The sequence below is a fragment of the Tamandua tetradactyla genome, chromosome 14 (assembly GCF_023851605.1).
Source record: "Tamandua tetradactyla isolate mTamTet1 chromosome 14, mTamTet1.pri, whole genome shotgun sequence".
Classification (NCBI taxonomy): Eukaryota; Metazoa; Chordata; class Mammalia; order Pilosa; family Myrmecophagidae; genus Tamandua; species Tamandua tetradactyla.
The window spans coordinates 92,017,466-92,034,739 of NC_135340.1; the positions used below are offsets into that span (position 1 = coordinate 92,017,466).

General features: G+C 39.9%; 1 long non-coding RNA gene across 1 annotated transcript in view; it reads right to left on the reverse strand.

Moving 5' to 3' along the window:
- LOC143655242 (uncharacterized) overlaps positions 1-17,274 on the reverse strand; it is a 47,514-nt gene that overhangs the window by 24,003 nt on the left and 6,237 nt on the right. The window contains exon 2 of the long non-coding RNA XR_013162128.1: positions 12,800-12,881. This is a non-coding gene — a long non-coding RNA (uncharacterized LOC143655242). The remainder of the gene's footprint in view (positions 1-12,799; positions 12,882-17,274) is intronic.

Consider the following 17,274-nt stretch of genomic DNA (forward strand, 5'->3'; position numbering starts at 1 on the left):
AATCCAACAGCATATCAAAAGAATTATGCACCATGATCAAGTGGGTTTTATCCCAGGAGCAATATAAAAAAATAAATTAATGCAATACACCACATTAACAAAACAAAGAGGAAGAAACTCATGATCATCTCAATTGATGCAGAAAAGACATTTGACAAAATCCAGCATCCTTTCTTGATAAAAACACATAAAAAATAGGAATAGAAGGACACTTCCTGCACATAATAACAGTCAGCTACGAAAAACTCACAGCTAACATCATATGCAATCCTGAAAAACTTAAAGCTTCCCCTCTAAGATCTGAAACAAGAAAAGCATTGCCCACTGTTATTAATCACTGGACTGGAAGTTCTAGCCAGAGCAATTAGGCAAGGAAAAGAAATAAAATGGCATCCAAATTGGAAAAGAAGAAGCAAAACTTCCACTATTCACAGAAGATATGATCCTATGTATATGTTCTAGTTTGCTAGCTGCCGTAATGCAATATACCAGAAACGGAATGGCTTTTAAAAACAGGAATTTAATAAATTGTTAGTTTACAGTTCTAAGGCTCAGAAAATGTCCCAATTAAAACAAGTCTATAGAAATGTCCAATCTAAGGCATCCAGGGAAAGATACCTTGGTTCAGGAAGGCTGATGAAGTTCAGGGTTTCTCTCAAGTGAGAAGGCACATGGTGAACACAGTCAGAGTTTCTCATCTGGAAGGGCGCATGGCGAACACGGAGTCATCGGCTAGCTTTCTCTCCTGACTTCCTGTTTCATGAAGCTCCACAGGAGGTGTTTTCCTTTTGTATCTCCAAAGGTCACTGGCTATGGGCTCTTTGCTTCTTGTGACTATGTCATTCTTCTCCGCTCTCTCTGAATCTCTTTCATTCTCCAAAATGTTTCCTCTTTTATAGGATTCCAGTAAACCAATCAAGACCCACCCAAATGGGTGAAGATACATCTCCCCTAATCCAGCTTAACAACCACTCTTGATTGGGTTACATCTCCAGGGAGATTATTTAATTACATACAGTATTGAAAAGGAATTATTCTGCCTTTACAAAATAGGATTTTGATTAAAACATGGCTTTTCTAGGGTACATACATCCTTTCAAACCAGCAAAATATAGAAAGTTAAAAATTACAACAAAGCTACTAGAGCCAATAGATGAATTCAGCAAAGTGGCAGAGTACAAGATCGACAAGCAAAGATCAGTAGTGTTTCTATAAACGAGTAATGAGCAATCTGAGGGGTAAATCAAGAAAAAAATTCCTTTTACAATTAAAACAAAAAAGAATGAAATATCTAGGAATAAATATAACCAAGAATGTGACGGACTTGTACAAAACATCACTAAAAGAAATTAAAGAAGACGTAAGTAAATGGAGAGACACTCCATGTTCATGGACTGGAAGATTAAATATCATTAAGATGTCAATTCTACCCAAAATGATTTCAGATTCAATCAATACTCTGCAAGGTATGCTGTTGCAGAAATGGAAAAGCCAACTATCAAATAAATGAATGTCCCTGATTGCCAAAAACATCTTGAAAAAGAAGAATGAAGCAGGACTCATAGTTCCTGACTTTAAAGCATTTTACAAAGCTATAGTGGTCAAAACAGCATGGATGAATGTGATGAGACTGTGAGCCAGTGATTGTAAACCTTGGATGGGTTGTATGGTGTGTGAATATTTTGCAATAAAATCACATTTAAAAAAAACAGCATGGATGAGTTTAGCACAGCATGGATGAGATTGGCACAAGGATATATTGACCAATGGAATTGAATTGAGAGTTCAGAAACACATTCTCACATCTATGGACAATTGATATCCAACAAGGCTGCCAAGTCCACTCAACTGGAACAGAATAGTCTCTTCAATAAATGGTGCTAGGAGAATTGGACATTCATGTGCAAAAGAATGAAAGGTAAACCCTCTAGATTTCAGGACTCGTCTAGATTTCAGGGACTCATCTGGAGGTTGTCGGTTTCTGAAAAGCTGCTCTAGTGCCTGGAACCCTTGTGGAATCTTATATATTGCCCTAGGTGTTCTATAGGATTGGATGGAATGTCCTGGTTGGGGGTTGCCAGGTTATGATAGGTAGCAAGGTCTACCTGAAGCTTGCATAAGAGCAACCTCCAGAGTAGCCTCTCAACTCGATTTGAACTCTCTGCCACTGATACTTTATTAGGCAATGGTTTTTTTAGACTTTATACCCAAAGCACAAGCAATGAAAGAAATAATACATAAAATTATAAACTTTAATGCATCATAGAACTTTGTCAAGAAAGTGAAAAGACAACCTACTCAATGAGAGGAAATATTTGGAAACTACATGTCCAATCAGGGTTTCATACCCAGGATATATAAAGAAATCTTACAAAAAGACAAACAACCCAATTAAAAATTGGCAAAAGTCTTGAATAGACATTTCTCCAAAGAGGATATACAAATGGTTAAATATTTTATGAAAAGATGCTCAACACACTAGCTATTAAGGAGTTGCAAATCAAAACCACAATGAAATATCATTTCATATACACTAGAACGGTTACTATTAAAAAGCCAGAAAACTACAAGTGTTAGAAAAGATGCGGAGAAATAGAAACACTCATTCATTGTGGGTGGGAATGTAAAATGGTGCACCTGCTATGGAAGAAATACTGGTAGTTCCTTAGAAAGCTAAGTATTGAACTATGTTATGACCCAACAATTCCACTACGAGGTATATACCCAGAAGAATTGAAAACAAGGACCCAGACAGACATTTATACACCAATGTTCATAGCAACATTATTCACAATTGCCAAAAGATAGAAGCAACCCAAGTGTCCATTAACAATGAATGAGTAAATAAAATGTAATATATATACATGATGGAATGTAAAAAGATAAAGTCCTAATACATGCAATAACACAGATGAAACTTGAAGACATCATAATAAAAGAAATAATACACAAAAGAATAAATACTATATTTTCTCACTGATTTAAAACAATTAGAATAAACAAGCTCACAGAATCCAAATCTAGAATATAGGTTACCAGGAGACAGGGTGGGGATAGAGAAAGGGAGGTTAAGGCTTAAAATGTGCAGAATTCCTAGCTGGAATGACGGAACTGCTGTGATAATGGATGGTGGTGATGGTAGCTCAATATTGCGAAGGCAATTAACAGCACTGAGATATATATACCTGAATCTGAATAAGATTAAAAGGGAAAATGTTAGATTGTATATATGGTAACAAGATGGAAAAAATTTTTTAAAAATTCAAAAAACGTGAGACATGATGTCCGGGGGTGAAAGTCTCCCTGGCAGCGTGGGAGATGACGCCCAGAGATGAGTCTGGCCCTGGCACCGTGGGATCAACAATGACATCCTGACCAAAAGAGGGAAAAGAAGTGTAACTAATAAAGTATCCATGGCTGAGAGAGTTCAAATAGAGTCGAGAGGCTACTCTGGAGGTCGCTCTTACTCAAGCTTCAGTTAGACCTATCATGACTTGCCAAACCCCAACCAAACCATTCCTGCCAATCCTAAAAAGCACCTACACTATATAAGATTCTACAAAGGTTCCATGCACTAGGGTAACTTTCCAGAAACCTACAACCTCCAGGTGGGTCCCTGGACCAGAGAAGTCTTGAAACCCAGAGAGGACAGCCCTTCCAGAACATCAGCTAGTTCCATCTCCCTACCCCATATTATTGACAGCCCCTTCCAACACGAAAAAGTCAGACTGGCCATAGCCCAAATAACCCTAAAGAGTGGGAGAAAGATTAAAGGTCATGGTGGAGTTATACAGAGAAGGTAGAGATTAACAAACGAGTATGATTGCTGAATCATTATATTGATATTTCTTTGGTCTCCAGTATCTTAGAGTAGCTAGAAGTAAAAACCTAAAATTGTAGAATTGTAACCCACGCCAAACTCTGAAATCTGTTCTACAACTGATTTTGTGCTGTGCTTTGAAATTTATTGCTTTTTTGTATATATGGTATTTTTCAAAAAAAAAGAAAAAAAAGGTCGATTGTGATGATAAAAAACTATTCATTCCTTCTAGCCTTCTAAATTCTGGAGCAGCTAGAAGGAAAAATCCAAGAAGATGGTATGGTAGCCATGACAAACTCTGTGATCTCTTCTGTAACTACGTGTTGAAGAGTGCTTTGAAAATTACTGCTTTTTTCTTTCTTTCCCCCACTGGGCTTAAACCATCGAATTTTTGGAGTTCTGAATTTTATCTACAGTGGAGAGAGTAACTCAGCAATACCAGGGGTAATAATTGCGGGGGAAGGACAAGAGTTAAGGGAAGGTTTAGATTTTCTATTTGGTGAGGGTGTGCTTATCTATTATTTTTATTTTATTTTTCTCTTTGGGGTAATGAAAATTGTCTAAAATTGAAAGTGCTGATGATTCTACAACTAAGGATACTGTAACATGACATGGATTGTTTTTTTTTGGACATTATCCATGGTGGCCAACGGGTGGAGGTGGCCAAAGGATACACTGAGAAACAGAAAGGCGAACCCTGGTGTATATGTATCACCTAATATTTAGCTGCTACAGAAAGGGACGGAGTCACGAGGTATGCAATGAGGTGAATGAACCTTGGGGACATTATGTTGTTAAAATAAGCCGAAACAAAAGAACAAATATGGTCTCTTTTCAAGAATACAAGAAAACTGGGGCCTAGATTGTGAGCTCTTATAGCTGTCACAGTTTAGCCTGGCGCTGTGTTATTTCTGGATTCTGAGATGCTGTGCTGTGTGTGTACACCCTGGCACTTCCCTAGAACCTGCAGCCCATGTGCTAAAGGAATGATTCTAATCTAGTCCATAGTCTCCAATTGTGTCCTAGATTGGCCTTGTCCCACAAAATCTGGGATGTCCCCTTTTGCTTCAGGAAACTTATTATGGTTGTACTGCTCAAAGTGCCCCTAAAGTCATTGGTTTCTATGTGGGCTCTGCAGCCTTTCAATCTAAACTCAACAACTTGACTGCCAGCCACCGCACATCAGTGGGCTGCCCAATGCTTCTGCTCTGTCTCTTCAACCTGAGCCCCGTGGACATGGTCAGTGGGTCAGTAACCCATTGCTGTGGGACAGGAGAGGTGCTTTCATTGCCTCCTGATAGAGTCATCTTCCACCAAGTAACCAAGCTCCTAACTCCTCCCCTTGGAAACCCTTCCTTTGCAACCTAATTAAAAATCTCCAACTGGGGTTGCTCAAAAGGAGCTCAGAGAGACACCTCTGCTCCTTCACTTCCTACCTAAGAGATGTGGGAGGAAGGAAATTGATGTAAATTCTATCTAGGAGCTGGAAGTCCCCACCAGTTTTTTTTTTTTTTTAGAAGTATAAGGAGTTCTGCTACCTAAGTTTCTAAGACAGTATTAGAAGAAAAGGATTCAGAGTGTTCATCTTTCACTGGGGCCGAGGTCCTGAAAATGAGAAAACCTGAATTCGAGCCAGGCTCTGTCACTGCCCTGCTCTGCAGCTTTGGGGAAGTTATTTGCCTGCCGATGCCTCAGCATTCTGTTTTGTAAAATGGGGGCTATTGAATAAGAATTTTCTTAATTCTTCCAGAATTAACACTAAAAGTGCTGATGGGATTACTAATGAGGAGCAGAGTCTTCTCTTTCAGGGCTCTAATGGGATGTACGATCCTCTGTCCCAGGCGCTCTAACCCTGCTCCAGACAGTGGGAAGCTCCGTGGCCGGCAGAGCTCATTTCTACCCTACAATGTCAGGGTCACTTCTCCCCATAGACCCAAGCAGTGATAAGGGGGCTTCTGGCAATCAATCAGGCAGACACTTTCGCGGCCCCCCTACATCTGTTATTTCTTGGTTTCCAAATTGGGCCTTGACTTGCAGAGAAAGCTGTGACTTTCTTTCCACCAGTTCTTCCTCTCAGAGCTGCTTTTGAAATATATTCAGACAAGGGAACGAATTTATCACAGTGACTGTGTGCTCTGCATATCAATGTCGAGAAGCCATCCCAAGTGAGTCAGCTACATGGGATGCTGGATGTGGTAAGACAAAGAGAAAAAAAGAAACCGGTCTTCCCAGCGCAGAGGGCATTGCATCCCCACAGAGCAGGAAAGCAAGGGCTGTGCGGGACAGGGATAGGCGATTTGCCTCCTTTCACAGGAAATGGGTGAAGCCCTGCTCGAATTATTACTCAGACGTTTTGTGCTGTGAAGGAAATGTCTTCAGATAGCACAAAGCTATTGGTTTCCTGTTGTGCATAGAGGGTTTCTGGCTTGCCCAAGAATGGACAGGAAAGGAAAAAGGAGCTGTCCCCTGGAAATCCTTGTTTAATGTACACTCCAGCTCAAAGATTCCCAGGACACTCTGAAGGGTCAGAGGGGCAGCTGGACATTGGGGAGAGGTCATGTTTGTAAGGCAGGCAGGGTGAGGTAGAGCGTGGGCCGAGTGGCTGTGTGACACTTCAGTTCCACATTTATTGCACAATTCTATGTGTTGGGTACTGTGCCGTGTCAGGTATACCAGATGGCTTAGATAGCTCTCTATTTCCAAACAACAGTCCAGGAGTGGAAGTGGAGAGAAAGATAATTTTTGAATAATGTGATAAGGGCTAAGATAGTGCCATGCCTAGAGTATGATGTCAATATGTAACTGTACCTTGGACCAATCTTTATACCTCTTTGGCCGAGTTTCCCTTGTTTATAATGACAGTAGGGATAAAAAATAGAACTTAAGAGTTCCAAGATAGTAGTATGAATAGCTTTCTCGTCTCTTGTCTGGAATGCTGGCATGATGCAGCACCTACCTTGCAATGAAGAAGTGACAAGCCAGACACGAAAGGTAGTGTGGAATAAAATAGAAAGACCCTGGTTTCCTGAAGACATTGTTGAGTGCATTTCTCAGCTATTGACTGCCTACTTATGCATATCTTAATATGAGAAACATAACCTTCATTTGTTTAAACCACTGTTTGTAGTTTAAGCTACTTTATTACTTGAATGAATACATTCAATGATATATTAATAGTAATACTATATTAATAATAGCAATATTATTGCTATATTACATATTAATAATAATAGCAATTTATTATTATGTGAATAATAATAGCAATATGAGAAGTACAGTATTAGAAGCAAGAAAGTTAAGTAATAGAAGCAAAAAGAGGAATGCTCCCTGGAGGAGGTAACATATGTGCTAATCTTGACCAAGCAGCAGGGATTCTTTAGATGTACAAAGGCAAGGACACTCCAAACAGCAGGAATAGCATGTGCAAAGGCACAGAGACAGTAGAACCCAGCAAGTGAACTACCAGAAAGTGAGGTACACATTAGCAGTGAGGGAGAAATGGGGTCAGAGAGAGAAGTGCAAGAACAAAATCAGAAGTAGTTTTGGCTTTATCTTTTTTTACTATTATTAGAAGAGTTGTGGGTTTACATTTTTATAATTGTACTATTAATTATAGTCCATGCTTTAATTTATGGTTCATTCTATTGTGAAGTTCCTTGGATTTTTTAAAAAAAAATTTATTCTAGTAACATGTATACAAGTTAACACTTATCTTTTTAACCACATCCAAAATATATAATTCAATGCTGTCAATTACATTTATAATGTTGTGCTACCATCACCAGCATTCACTACTAAAATTCTCCATCATCCCAGATAGAAACTCTGTACATGTTAAACCTTAACTCCCTATTACCTACTGCCAGCCCATCTCCTGGTAACCTATATTCTAGATTCTAACTCTACAACTACTTATTCTAATGATTTCGTATCAGTGTGATCATCCAATATTTGTCCTTTTTCTGCCTGGTTTATTTCACTCAACATGATGCAGTCAAGGTTCATACATGTTGCTGCATGTATCAGGACTTCCTTCCTTTTTAGGGCTGAATAATATTCCATTGTACGTAAATACCGCATCATGTTTACCCATTCATCAGCTGAGCGAAATGGGCTGCTTACCTCTTTTGGAAATTGTGAATAACGCTGCTAGGAATACTGCTGTGTAACCATCTGTTCAAAACCCTGTTTTCAATTCTTCTGAGCATATACCTAGAAGTGAGATTGCTGGGCCAGATGGCAATTCTATACTTAACTTTGTGAGGAACTAACAAATTGTATTCCACGGTGGAAGCACCATTTTACATTCCCATCAGCAATGACTACATGTTTGTTTCTCCACATTCTAAAACTTGCAATTTTCCATCTTTTAAATAGCAGCCATTCTAGTAGGTATGAAATTGTATCTTACTGTAGTTTTGATTTCATTTCCCTGATGGCTAATAATGTAGAGCATCTTTTCATGTGCTTTTTGACCATTTGTGTATCTTATTTGGAGAGATGTCTTTCAGTACTTTGCTCATTTTTAAATTGTATGTTTTTTTGTCTTTACATATTCTATAAATTACATCTTATTGGATTAGGCCATTTCCAAATATTTTTTCCTGCTGTGTAGTTTGTCATTTTACTTTATGAAAAAAGTCCTTTGAGGCTCAAAAGTTTTTAATTTTGATGAGGTCCCATTTATCTAGTTTTCCTTTTGTTGCTTATGCTTTGGGTATAAATTCTAAGAAACCATTGCTTTACACACGTCCTGAAATTGCTCCCCTATGTTTTCTTCTAGAAGTTTGATAATTCTGGCTCTTATATTCAGGACTTTGATTCATTTTGAGTTGATTTTTGTAGGTTCGAGGTAAGGTCCTCCTTCATTCTTTTGCAAATGGAGATTCAGTTCTCCTAACACTGTTTGTTCAAGAGATTTTTTTCCCCACTGAGTGGATTTGGCACCTTTGTCAAAGATCAGTTGGCCAAAGGTGTGAGGATTGATTTCTGAGCTATCAATTCAGTTCCACTGGTCTGTATGTCTGTCCTTGTGCCAGTACCATGCTGTTTTGATTACTGTGGCTTTGTAGTAAGCATTAAGATCAGGAAGTGCAAGTCCTTCAACTTCATGCTCCTTGTTCAAGGTGGCTTTGGCTATTCAGTGTCCCTTATCCTTTCACATAAATTTGATGATTGCTTTTCCATTTCTGCAAAGAAGGCTGCTGGAATTTTTTTTTTTTTTTTTTTTGGCATGGGCAGGCACTGGGAATTGAACCCGGGTCTCTGGCATGGCAGGTGAGAACTCGGCCACTGAGCCACCGTGGCCTGCCCAAGGCTGTTGGAATTTTTATTGGAATTCTTATTGAATCTGCATATCACTTTAGGTAGAACTGACATCTTAACAATATTTAGTCTTCCAGTCCTTGAACGTGGAATATCCTTCTATTCATTAAGGTCTTTGATTTCTTTTAGCAATGTTTTGTGGTTTTCTGGGTACAGGTTCTTTACATTCTTGGTTAGATTTATTCCTAGGTAGTTCACTATTTTAGTTACTATTGGAAATGAAATTTTTTTCTTGCTTTCTTCCTCTAATTGTTCATTACTAATGTAGAGAGACACTACTGATTTGGGGGGTGTTGATCTTGTAACCAAGCAATTTGCTGAATTCATTTATCAGTTCTCAGAGCTTTGTTGTGGGTTTTTCAGGATTTTCTGTATATAGGATGACAGCAGATCTAGGTCACCTGGCCTGGAAGACCCTGTCCTAAGCCTTCAGAGCAGTGGTCTTCCTGACCCCATCTCCAGTCTCTAAATGATTCCACATAAGCTCCAAGGGTTCTACTGGGGACCTTAATCACCTCCTCTCTCTGCTTTACCTAGTTACTTCACCTGCATTAACCAGTAGACATGCTGACCTTCTGGGGTCCCTGGCTGGACTCCTGTTAACCTAGCTGTCATCCCCTTGGTCAGCTCCATCTCTCCTTCATGAACGCTGACTCTCCAAACAGAATGAGCTGACCCTCAGCAGTCCTGTGGGTTTCAGGTTGGAAAGAATAATTTCCAGGACCACATTTCCTTAACAGCATTTCATAAAATATTGGTATACCATGAGATATTAATAGATAGACTAGAAAAATGCTGCACTATTCAACTGAATAAGACAAAGCTAAATAGGGTTACTCTTATTGCACATCATCTCAGAGTTTTTAATAGGCTGATATTTATTGTAACCATTACATCCAAAATTAATTTAGGAATCTTAATTGGTGGAAATCCTATTTTATTACTCAAAATCTTAGACATTTATAGAACTCTCGTTTGGGGCAAGGCTGGTCAAGGGTGAACTGTCCCCAGGGAGTAAGAGATCCCTTCCTCATTTTTCCTTTCCCTGTCCTATTCCTGAGCCTGGCTAGGCAAAGGAAAACTGGTGGGTTGCAGGATTGAGGCTTAAAATCCTTCTGCAAAAGAAAAGGAGCAGGAAGCCACCCCAGTGCCTCAGAGGACCAGCAGTGAAACCGTGAACTCCCAGGGAAGACAGGAAGGATGGAGGCTGAGAAAGCATGAAAAGAGTGGGGACCTCCCTTCGCCTCACTCTGACACAAAATCCCCTATTTCGAGATGTTTCTGCCTGGCCCAGGCTGTGGATGTTCCAAAGCAAAGCAAAAAGTAGGTGGGAAGCAGAGAAAAAAATGTGGAAATGGGACAGGAGAGGAACACAGGGATAAATATGGTAATTTCATTATGAATGTTCTTCTATTTCAGCCTCTCCTCTCCTCCCCTTTCTCCCTCCCTCACGCTTTCTATTTCCTTCTCGCTCGGCTTATCTCTCTGCCAATTGCCTAAATGCTATTTGAGGCCCTTTCCTCTATTTAAGGTGTCTTCCTAAGCTCAACAAAATTAACTTATTTCATGATAACTAAGATTTGCTTTAAAGCAATTTAGAAAAAAAACGGGTAAGCATTCATAACTGTTGAAGTTTAGCAGTGGATATATGGGAGTGCATTATACTCTTTTGTGTATGATTGAACGCTTCCAAGATAAAGCTAATAAAAAATGAAAACAAAACCTTTGTCTCACCTGGGAACATGCAACCACCTATTTCTCAAAGCTCTCATAAAAGGTTATAAAATAAAATATAATTCGTAAAATAAAAACGCAAAGGCCAAAGAGACAAAAAGTTTGAATGCGCAGGAGGAATTAGGAATAATTATAGACGTTTAAAGTTCAAAGTCCTGATCTGTCATTGATCAACAGCCCACAGCTTACCCAGCGTTCTCTCTTCCAAGCACCAAAGACTTTTCTACACTCCATTTATGCTTGACAGTAACTTCCAGACTTCCTTTCCTCCTCTATGAACTTATTATGTCTCTATCCTCTCATTCCTGTGCACAAACAAGCTTTAGGGTTTTGCCCCAATGATAGGAGAGTGGCAGGGAAAAGAAAACAAACCAACCAAAATTAACAAAAAGGGAAATTGAAGATTTTAAAGCTCACACATTTTGCCGGTTTCCTCTTTCTATTGGAGGGATTCTGAAAGACGCTTGTGTTTGATGTATTTCTCAATTGAGACCTCAATTTGTTTTCGTTCCCATCAAAAAGAATCTTCTTTTTCTGCATAAGTTCCGACAGTTAAGTAAAGTAATTCATTATAGACAAGCATGCCGTTGGTTACTGAGGTTCCAACACAGTAACAGATGAGAACTATTCTTGACTTTTATGGTATGTTGTCATGTTAGAAATGTTTAAATCTGCTCCTAATGTTATATCTGAGGAAGTCTGTGATTTAAGAATAGCATTTATTTATTATTATTATTTTTTGCATGGGCAGGCACTGGCAATCGAACCCGGGTCTCCGGCATGGCAGGCGAGAGCTCTGCCGCTGAGCCACTGTCCCCAGACCCCGCCGAGAATAATCATTTATTTTAAGGGAGCCCATTGCAACACAGGTATGCCTCTGCAAAGTCTAACATTTAAAGAATCCATCATCCAAGTGAACAAAGAAATTGCAGCACTATGATTTGAGTGATGCTTTTCCTTTGTTTCTTCACCATCAGGACATAGTCTACAGCACAACTTCTCTCTTAACAAAGTTAGAACAATTTGGGCTTCGTCAACTGCATATTTGGGTAGGTTAAGCTGCCATACTTACTCAGCGGGAATAGTGTTTAAGTTGGAAACATTGTTTAAAAAAATTGTATTTTTTCAAAATAAATAATAGTAGAACTGAAAAAAAAAAAAAAAGAGGGGTGCTTGATACAGACACAGATTTCCTGGGCCACCGACTCACTGGGGCTGGGGCAGTCCTCGTGGCAACACGGGGAGAGGTTTCAACCCTGCCTCGTCCTCTCAGTCCAAACATCCCCCCTTCCCCCATAGCACCCAGGCCAGACCGGAGGCCTCAAAATTGGGTGAGTTGGAATGGGTGTGGCATGGGTGAAGCGTGCTGTCTGTGGAATCGGATGAGCAGACTGTGGAGCCTGATTATATAACCCACTGCCTCGCCTGTAAAAATTCCTCACCTAGGATACAAATCTCCGCATAAAACGCTGATGAGTATTGACTAAATCCGCAGAGCTCATTGATGGATACTTGGTAAACCCTCAACAAAAATAAGCTATTCCAGTTTAGAATTTTGCAGGCTCCCAATAGAATAAAACAGTGTCTAGCTTACTTCCCAGTTGCTCACAAGGCATCAACTTACTCGTCTTTTCTAGAAATGTGCCAGAAGGTAAAACTGCTTCCCTGTTGGAGAGATCTGGGATTCCCCTTTTCTCTCGTTATTAAAAGGACTCAGAGCCACAGCTGACCATGTCTAATTTCTACTCTGACCCTCCGTTTCCCATTGCCCTTGATTTCTGGAAGATTACAAGTTCTGCTTTCACAGCTGCACTTCCTCTCAGGCTGCTGGAATTTAATTCATCAGGGCCCAAGACTTGAATCCAATTAACTTAGTTAGACCTCCTCTTCCTATCCCCTCATACGTCTTTATTCACTCACCAGAATGTTTAATGTCTTCAACATCACTTCCCTCTGCATATCGTTTGCTTCATCCTTTTAAGATTGACCGTTATTTTCCTTGCTGTGGAAAATGGAAGCAAAATAGGAGTTGAGTTCTGCTTCTTTGCCCCCTAATAATTTTACTTCATTTCCTCCCGGCAAAGTGCTTTTCCCTGTCTTCATCTTCATGATCTAGGCAGAGCCTTAAAAAAGCCCCTTCTGATGGCCTCAGCATCTTACCCAAATCCCTGCTCACCCTAGGCTCTAACACAATCTATTTCTCTATGTAACTTGATTTGCAGCCTTGATATGTGACCCAAGTCTGCAACAGGTGAGAGATTCCTATGCAGTGCTATTAGTTTCCACAGATGCTTCTCTCCTTCTTTTTTCACGGTGCAGGGTAATAGTCAGGATGATTGGTTTTTGCTGCAGTAACAAACAACCCCAGTGACTTAAAGCAACAATGAACAATGGTTTATTTCTTGCTTAGTCAGCCAATGAGCCACTCCGTGATGGCTCAGCAATACAGTAGTGCAGCAGGGGAAGGGAGCAGTGGAGGGTCACACACCAGCAGCTAAATGCTTCAGCATATAAGCAACACTTACATGAGTCACTTCCACTTAAAAACCGCGGGGTAGGACTTGTCACATAGCTCCAACTGATTGCAAGCAGGGAAGGAGGTTGGAACAAGCATGAGGAAGGAGAAGGATAGATAGGGGTGTGTATTCGTTAGGGTTCACTAGAGAAACAGAACCAACAGGAGATATCTGTAAATGAGATTTATAAAGGGGTCTCATGCAACCGTGGGAATGGAAGAGTCCAAAATCCACAAGGCAGAGTGTAAAGCTGGCAGATCTGATGCAGAGTCTGCATGAACTCCACAGGAGAGGTTTGCTGGTTGAAGAAGCAGCAAAAAATTCTCTCTTCTTCTTTAAAAAAAAATCTTCAACTGATTGGATCCTCTCATTGGTGGGAGGCAAGCTTTAAGTTGATCTCAGATGTAATTGACTACAGATGTAATCAACTGACTGATGATTTAATTCACCAGCCTTCTGGTTTATCAATCAGCCATGAAATATCCTTGCAGCAACGTCAGGCCAGTGCTTGCTGACCAGACCACTGGGCACCATCACTTGGCCAAGCTGACACAGAACCCAACCATCACTGGTGAGCACAGGAAGCTCCTCCCACTGGCTCAGGCACAATCACATGATTAGAATCTCATTTTTCAGACCCTCCCAGTCCTTAGGAACTATGGACCCTTTGAGATCCTCTGACCTTAGGATCACACCTATTTCTTGCTGATTCTCCTTTTCTAAAATCTGTGCTCCGTGTCCAATTATTCCCACCTTTTCCTTCTGCGCTCTTTAACCTCATTGGTGAGGGACCCTTGTGAGAAACTCTGGCTGCTCCGACTTTATCCTTAAATATCCTTTTAGCAACCAGAGGAACATCTGATTCTAGTAAGGCAGCCTGTTGGGGATAATTAGAAGATAAGAACGTGGAGCTACAAAGAGAAGTGAAGCTGATGGTAAAGAGTGAAGCCTTCTGCTGCAGGCCTGGAAGAAATCAAGTGGACTAAAGGAAAGGACGAAGCCATCCCAGAGCTTTGCCTCGCTGCCAAAAATGGGCTCCTTGAGCCAACTGCATCTGCATCACCTGGGAGTTAGTTGGACCCACTAGTTCCAGCCCCACCACAGACGTGATGATCAGAATCTGCATTTTCACTAGAGCCCCGGGAGATTCACAGGTGCAGTATAATTTGAGACGCACTGCATTAAAGCACTTCAAAACACCTGCTAGGAAGAAAGACCTGGAAATCATCTCTGGGACCTAGTAAGAACTGGCAGAAAGAATTCAGCAACCCCATATCTAAAATTAGAGAGGCATTAAAAAATTAGATACAGGGTACAGAGATCAGGAGGTGTAATATGCATACTTTCACCCGCAAAACCCAATAAAATTACAGGAACTGTTTAAACAGTAGAAAAAGTGATCAGACATCGAGTAGAGATATGAATGAAACTTATCTGGATAGGACTAAGGTTTATCAGAAGAGTGGGTAAAGGATGTTATCATCCATATTTTAAAACTTCAATTTCTTGTTAAGAATTACAGATTGCATATGTAGAATGGTATGATTTCTAAATGTTGGGTTAATTTCTTTTTTCCGTTAATTAATAAAAAAAAAAACTTCAATTTCTGCGTGAGACTAAAGGGAGAGATATTTACTTGTTGAAAAATTTACATTTTGGGTAGTGCATTTCCTAATTTACCTTGTATGGTCAGTTTACTTAACACTATAAGTGCATTGAATCTTGAATAGGGCATGAGATTTTGTTGGTTTGTTCAGGTTAGTGTGATGCCCTGATAAATCCGAGTGACTTGGACAATCAGCAAAGAAGTATTTACCAAGTCCCTTTGAGGAAATGGGGAGAAGGGGAAATATTCAAATTCCCAATTTGGAGAATTTCTGATATTCTAGCAAGCATTGGGGACAACCAAATCCATAGGCTGAGCCCTCGATCTTGGGGTTCATCCCTGTGAAACTTATCCCTGCAAAGGATAAGCTAAGCCTACTAAAATTGGGCCTAAGAGTGACCCCCAGAGAACCTCTTTTGTTGCTCAGATGTGGCCTCTCTCTCTAAGCTGACACAACAAGTGAACTCATTGCCCTCCCCACTACATGGGACATGACTCCCAAGGGTGTGAATCTCCCTGGCAAAGTGGGGCAGAACTCCTGGGATGAGATGGGACCCGGCACGAAGGGATTGAGAACACCTTCTTGATCAAAAGGGGAAAGAGAGAAATGAGACAAAATAAAGTGTCAGCGGCTGAGAGATTTCAGAGCCAAGAGGTTATCCTGGAGGTTATTCTTATGCATTATATAGATATCCCTTTTTAGTTTATGGTATATTGGAGTGGCTGGAGGGAAGTACCTGAAACTTTTGAACTGTGTTCCAGTAGCCTTGATTTTTTTTTTTATTAATTTTTTTATTTTTTAAAAAAATACCAAAAACACCAAACAAATGCAAACGTTTGCAACTTTTCATCATTCTGTTCTACATATATAATCAGTAATTCACAGTATCATCACATAGTTGCATATTCATCATCATGATCATTTCTTAGAACATTCGCATCTATTCAGAAAAAGAAATAAAAAGAAAACAGAAAAAAAATTCATACATACCATTACCCCCTACCCCTCCCCCTCACTGATCACCAGCATTTCACTCTAAATTTAACATCTGTTCACCCTATTATTCATCTTTATTCCATATGTTTTACTCATCTGTTGACAAGGTAGATAAAAGGAGCATCAAACACAAGGTTTTCACAATCACACAGTCACATTGTGAAAGCTATATCATTATACAATCATCTTCAAGAAACATGGCTACTGGAACACAGCTCCACATTTTCAGGCAGTTCCCTCCAGTCTCTCCAAGTAGCCTTGATTTTTGAAGATGACTGTATAATGATAAAGCTTTTACAATGTGACTGTGTGATTGTGAAAAGCTTGTGTCTGATGCTTCTTTTATCCTGGGTATGGGCAGATGAGGAAAAAATACGGAGAAAAAATAAACAAATAATAGGGAGAATAAAGATGAAAATAAATTGGATAGATGGAAATAAGTAGTGATCAATGAGAGGGAGGAGAGAGGGGTATGATATGTATGAGTTTTTCCTTTCTTTTTCCGGAGTGATACGAATGTTCAAAAAAAAATGATCATGGTAATGAATACACAACTATTTGATGATATTGTAAGCCACTAATTGAACACCATGTATGGAATGTTTGTATGTTGTTTTATCAATTAAAAAAAACAATGACTTGATAAGCAGCTTGTTAAAACTGAGGAGGAAGGAGATTCTGGAAAGCTTTGACTAGGTAAGCATAATAAAAGGGCATTGCTTGTATAATACTTATAATTATGAATATGGGGTATGCTAAATGTTATCGATAGTCTCTTAAGTTAGCATTTCAATTTAGCAAAAATTAAAATGGCCCCTTGCATCCTCAGACTCCTACACACCCTATTCCCTCAGGTGTGCATTCCCCTGGCAGTGAAAGGAACTATCCCTCCTGCTTGCACTGATTGAGGATGAAGAGACTGCAGTATTTGGTTCCATCACTTCCAAATTCTGGAATTTCTCACTGCCAACTCTCCAAGTCTTTCTCTAGACTGCATCGGTGGCCCTTGTAACTGGACCGGCACCATTCATCACTTTAGGAGGTGGCAATCCTCACAGTTAGACTAATCTTCATTCGTTCACTGGACATGGGTTACTTCCTGAGAAGCATCCGAGTTGTGCATAACTTTGAAACAAATCCTAAAGGAGAAGATGAAATGCAAATGAAAAACGCAAGCTGATTTCATTCGCAGAGGGGCTGCTCCTGCCCTTCTGATATGCTGGGCTTCGTTTTACTCTTTCATTTGAAAGGCTGCTCCACAGCGCCACGGATATCT